The sequence below is a fragment of the Penaeus monodon genome, unplaced genomic scaffold (assembly GCF_015228065.2).
Source record: "Penaeus monodon isolate SGIC_2016 unplaced genomic scaffold, NSTDA_Pmon_1 PmonScaffold_11580, whole genome shotgun sequence".
Classification (NCBI taxonomy): Eukaryota; Metazoa; Arthropoda; class Malacostraca; order Decapoda; family Penaeidae; genus Penaeus; species Penaeus monodon.
In genome coordinates, this window is record NW_023640359.1 from 4,865 (window position 1) to 11,389 (window position 6,525).

General features: G+C 30.5%; 1 pseudogene; it reads right to left on the bottom strand.

Annotated features, from left to right (window-relative positions):
• Positions 1-1,423: 1,423 nt before the first annotated feature.
• LOC119568920 lies at positions 1,424-3,800 on the bottom strand (annotated as a pseudogene).
• Positions 3,801-6,525: the final 2,725 nt, after the last annotated feature.

Genomic DNA, 6,525 nt, shown 5'->3' on the forward strand with positions numbered 1-6,525 from the left:
ATACTACATACATATATATATTTAATAATATATATAATATATATATATATATTAATATATATAATTATATAAATATAAAAATTATATATATCATAATAAATTTTTATAAAAAATATGTTTATAATATATAAATATGATATAAATATAAAATATATATATATAAAATTATATATATATTAAAATATTTATTAATTATAATATTAATATATAAAATAATATATATATATATATATATAAAAATATATATATATATAATATATATATTATATTTAAATATAATATATTACATATTATACTCCCTTATTATATTTTTTTAATTATATAATATTATATATATATATATATATATATATATATGCTTTTTAAAAATTTGCATGTTAGAAAGCACCTATTCTTTTATTTAGCATTTAAAAAATCTTTGAATATAGCCTTTAATTTTCACCCCTTTAATTCGTTATATATCCCTATTCAAAAATTAAAAAAGAAAACAGAAAAAAACAAAGTAGAGTAAAAAAAAGCTCAAAAGATTTTTTCCTGAATGAACAATCAAAAGGAACAATCATATATGAATATCCCCAACTAAAATCAAAGGAATTTTAGGTAATTGATTGAAAATTAAATTGACCAGTTACGGAGGACTGAGACCTAATTTTTTTTAAAACAGAGAAAATATTTCCAATTAAGAACTGAAATTTTTTTTTCCTCATTTTAAGAAAAACATCTATATAACATACACCTTGTACTTGGAATTTTAAAATTTGTTAATGAATCTGCAATTTTTTAAAAAACATATTTTTTAAGTCTTACATCTTTTTTTGTCAAATTAAAAAAAATTAATTTTTAAATAAGACTCGGTTTTTTTCTTTTTGTAAAATATTATATCATGCTTATTCCTACCTTTGAATTTAATAAAAAATTAGTCATAATATTTTCCCCAAAAAAATAAAGAAAAAAAATTCCCTTTTTTTAAAATATTACAAAAAATTAATTACTATTTTATTTTTTAAAACCCCTTTCATAATATAAAATGCGAGGACTCATTATATTACTGTGTAAATTTTTAAAAACATCATTGATACACAGAAAATTTTTGTCCATTAATATATATATTTTCATTCAATTTAGAAAAAAATATTGAAAAAAAACAAAAATATTAATTCGTGGCAGCGTATTTTTGGATTTAAATATTTTATTTGGAAAATGTTAGGCAAAAAGAAAAACAACTCCAAAAAACTTCTACGCCCTTTGTCACACTTTCAATAAAGCTTGTATAAAAAAAAAGTAAATTAAGAAAAAAAATATTGATCATTGATTTTTTCCTTATCAGCAAGGAAAGTACACCTTGCTAAATAAAAATGGCCTCCTCCGGGGTTGGCCCAATTTAAAAAATCCTTCCCGGGCAGTTTTTCTACTTTTTTTACAATTAGGGGTTTTGAGATTTTCCAATACGAGCACATATCCTGTGTACAATTCCAAGATTTGGCTTTAAACTTACATGTAAAAAAATTAGAATTATGGTTTTCACTATGTTTCTTTTCCTGGTTAGAAGATAAAAATATGTATATTTTTTTGGCATTGGCTGAACTTTAAATTTTACCTCTTTTCTTCAAAAAAAAAAAAAAAAAAAAAAAAAAAAAAAAAAAAAAAAAAAAAAAAAAAAAATCTGAGTTAATATTTTCAACATATTTTCTAGCAGACTCTAGATATCCCTTTAAGACAGCCAGCACACAAAGCACTGTATGCAAAGGGCTTTCTGTGCTTGCAACCTTTGCCATTCTAGGTATAAAAAGGGAGGAATATGTTTTGGCAATTTAATGGAAACCCAAACATCCCTTTGTTTTGCTTTTCCCCCAAACAAAGTAGGTTTCCCTAAGGGCAGCTAGGCATTTTTGACTCCTATTTTTTATCCTCTTATTGTAGAGTGGTAGTATTAAAAAGTTAAAAAAAAGAAATAATAAAAATAATAAAATAAAAAAATAAAAAATAATAAAAAACAAGCAATTCTGATAAAACATTGTTGGTAAAACTTAAAACAAAGTTTCCCATGTCGCATATAATTTTCATTTTTTGAGTAAAATTATGATGATTCAAACATTGTTACAAAAATATTTGTTGATGGATATTAAAAGATGACCTAGCAATAATATAAAAAAAAAAAACCACGATAAATCACACTGGAAATTCAGGGCCCTTGTACTATTTTTCTGTAGTTCACATCACTTTATACTCTACACAATCCTACCTTTAAACTTAAATACAAAAAATCTTCATTTTTTCCTTTTAGGTTCTACACTGAAAAAAAGTTTTTAAAAAAAAGGTCTCAGACTCGGGGCGTGTAGCCTCGCGTCCAAAGATGATACTTCATGATTTTGAACATTCTCCATTTTAACCAATCAACATGAAAAAAAATGCATTCTAAAAAAAAATGAAGGGTTTTCTTTAATTTCTTCCCCCCAAGAAAAACAAGTTTCAAAAAAGAAATAAAAATAATAATAAAAAAATACCCTTAAAATTTCCCAAAACTATAGATAGTACTTTGGAAAAAAAGGGGGAAAGAAAAAAAAAGAAATGGGGGGGGGGGGGCCAGAGGCAAAAAAACAGCAGAATTTAAAAAACACCTGGAGGCCCCCAGTATCTCCTCTGCGGGCTCGACGGTCACGGTCACGAGAGCGTGAGCGAGACCCCCCCGTGTTTCTAGGCCCGTGTTTGTCATGCCTGTCACGAGACCTGGAGCGTGACTGGACGGTACCTGTAACGGGACCTGGGGGAACCGTGCCAATAATTCTTGGGTGGGGGTGAAATGGGCTTGACATCCAGACATTTTGCAAATCCACCCTTCCACCTGGCCCATTTCAACTGGCGCAGCAGGCTTCACGGAATCAGCCCAGGCCAGGTCACAGTAATAGGCGGACTGTACCGGGGTTTGTTGAGGCCTTGCTGCTAACTGCATCTTCCCCCCGCCGGAACTTGATGTACACATTCCCCTCTCGGGTGGTCACACTGATTACCCGCACACGCACTCTCCTCATCTCTCCATACTTGTCCTCACATTCGAAGAACACGTCCTCAAGAAATACTCAACTGTTCCTGGATCTCATGGTCACTCAGTTGGCCAAGTGAGATCCATCACTGACTTGGCCGGTTCTGCTGGCTCACATACATGTTCTGCATCACCACTGTTTGGCTGTAGGGAATGGGGGCAAGGGATTCCATCAATTTTGATAACAACAAATAACAATTTTTCTTTTAAAAAAATGTGAATCTTTCAAATTTTATAGACCAGCAAAACAAGTGATTATTTTCATAAAAACGGGAACTTAAATAAATTATTATCAAGACATCAAAAAGACAAATAAAATGAGGGATGGGGGAACACAAATGTATTATCAACTCGACGAAAACAAACCCTAACATTGCTTGGACACCCACCTGTACTGCGGTTTGTTGTGTTTTCTGGACATCTTTCCCCTGTGACGGCAAGCTCCAGTCTTGTTTGTAAAATGAACAGTTGACCTTATCCTTCTCTGTGCCATAGATGGAGGCAATTATTCAGCCCCAGACATAGACATGGTGCCTGCAATCTGAAAAGAAAGAGCTGGATTACAGCACTTCAAACTTTGAAGTATTTAATTTTACACAGTATTATAATCCCAACCAACAATGGCAAATTCACCATTTATCAAAATAGCTGCTGGAAGCTGTGATTAACCCTTTCCCAATGGGTAGTATTCATAGTGGCCCGGGCCTCACTGCCGGGGACTTATATTGTCGCCCTAGCATGTGCGACCACTCATACCAAATACCAGCATCCCATGCCTTTTCTTTGTAATAAAAAGATGATATGTTGTATTTTCAGTTTTCATTACTTTCTAAAGTCTCTACTTGCCATACTTCCTGATAAATCGAGACTGAAGGGTATTTTTGTTGTTATATAGACTCTATTTTTTTTTTTTTTTTTTTTTTTTTTTTTTTTTTAAGGTAGGTTTATGTTTGAGCCGCCGTGGTGTGTGTGTGTGTGTGTGTGTGTGTGTGTGTGTGTGTGTGTGTGTGTGTGTGTGTGTGTGTGTGTGTGTGGTGTGTGTGTGTGTGTGTACAGTGAAGCAATCAGTGTAGCAGATGGGGCCGTGACCTCACCTCACTCCCCCCATGCTTTCTCCAGTTGGAACGGGTACTTCTTATACCAAGGATGACCTAGGCCTCGGGAGTTCGTCGCCAGCGACTAGCGTGTAAGGCATAGCCCTCACCTCCCTCCGGGTGGGCTTCCCCACACGCGGCGCTTTACCCCTTTAGACAATCGTACTCGTCGTAGGTGTGTTCACCCCCCTTTCGTGTGTTTTGAGTCCCTGTCACCACTGTACTAGAGTACCATCCCGTTAATTTTACAGTGAAGCAATAGTGTAGCAGACGGGGCCGGTGACCTCCCTCGCTCCCCCCATGCTTCCTCCGCTGCTGCTTCGTTCCTCCAGCTGGAACGGGCACTACTTATACCGAGGAGACCTAGGCCTCAGAGAGTTTGTGTTTAAAACCGGCCGCAGTAGGGCCCGCCCGCCCTCTCCCCGGGGGCTGGGCCCCACCCACTACCGCCATACCCCTAACTGACATGTCCCGTTGTTTTTTATACGCGTATGACAACTTGTGGTGTTTGTAATTGTGTGTGTGGTATATGTGGTGGATGTGTGTTTGGGATATGTTTGTTAAAATGTGTGTTGTTGTATGTGTATATGGTTGTGGGGTTATGTGTGTGTGTGTGTGTATGTGTATGTGTGTGTGGTGTGCGGTGGGGGTTGGGGTGGGTGGGTGTGTGTGGTGTGTGTGTGTTGGTATTATGTGTGTGTTGTGTGTGTGTGTGTGTGTTGTGTATGTTTGGGGGTGTGTGTGTGTTATATGTATGTGTGTGTGTATAGTAAAAGTGGTGTGTAATGTATGTGTGTGATATGTTTTGTGTGTGTGTGTATATGTAGTGGTGTGTATAGATGTGTGTGGTATTTATGTGTGTGTGTATTTTGTGTGTGTGTATTTTTGGGGTGTGTATATTATGTTGTGTGTATATGATGGGTGTGTATATTTGTGTTGTAGTATGTATGTATGATTAGTATGTATTTTGTAGTATGCATTATGTTGTATGTAGCATAATACTATTTCTGTGTGGTGTGTGTGTGGTGTGTGTTGGTGTGTGTGTATTTTTTGTTAAAGTATTTATTGTATATATATATATATATTATTATATATTTATATAATATAATTTTTGTGTGTGTATGCGTGTGTGTGTTGGCGTGTGTGTGTGCGTGTGCTGTGCATTTCGTGTTTCTGTGTTTAACCCAAAACACACACACACACACACACACACACCACACACCCACACACACACACAACACACACACACATATAAAATATATATAATATATATATATATAATATATATATATATGTATATACACACATAATATATACATACATAAATTACATACTATATATACAACATATATATATATAATATATAATATTATTATATATATATGTGTATGTATATATATATATATTATATTATATATATATTATATAATTTTGTTGTTTAATATATATATTTTATAATAATATATTATAAATATAAATTTTAAAATAAAAAATATATACATACATAAATATATATATTACATAAATTATAATAATATATAATACAAAAAATATATATATAATATATATATATATATATATATATATATATATATAATATATTAAATATATATAAAATATATTAAATATAATAAATATATTTAATTTTAAAAATTTTAATATATAAAAATATATATATTATATTTAATATTAAATATTATTTTATATATAATATATATTAAATAAAATTTTATATATCTATATTTTTAAAATAAATATTATGTATGTATATATGATATATATTAATATATATAATTAAATACACAAAATTTTTATTATATATAATATATACTTTTATAACTTATATATAAAATTTATACCTAATGTATTATTTAAAATTTTTTATTAATATTTATTATTATTTTTTATTATTTTATTTTTATGTTTATTTTATTATTTTATTATTTTAAATATTATATTTTTTATAAAATAGTTATATAATTTTTATTTTATATTTTAAAATATATATGTATTAAAAATTTTTGTTTATTATGTTATTATTATTATTTTTTGTTATATATTTATTTTTATTTTTTTTATTATTTATTTTAATTTATTTATTCTCATAAATTGTCTCCCTCAATCCTTTCTCATGGGATTTTCCCATCCACAAAGGTCAAAATTCGCTCTTTTTCTCCTTTTCAAAACACCTCCAATTTTTGGGGTTCTCCTAGCAAAAACCCATTCCTTTTGGAATTTAAAGTTTTGGGGAAAAAGGGGTTTTGGGGAAAAAAAAGGGGTTTTTTGGAGGGGGGGGGGGGAAAAAAAAAAAAAGGAAAAAAAGGGGGAAAAAAATTTTTTTTTAAATTTATTTTTTATTTAAAAAACTTTATTTGGGGAAAAAAAAAAAAA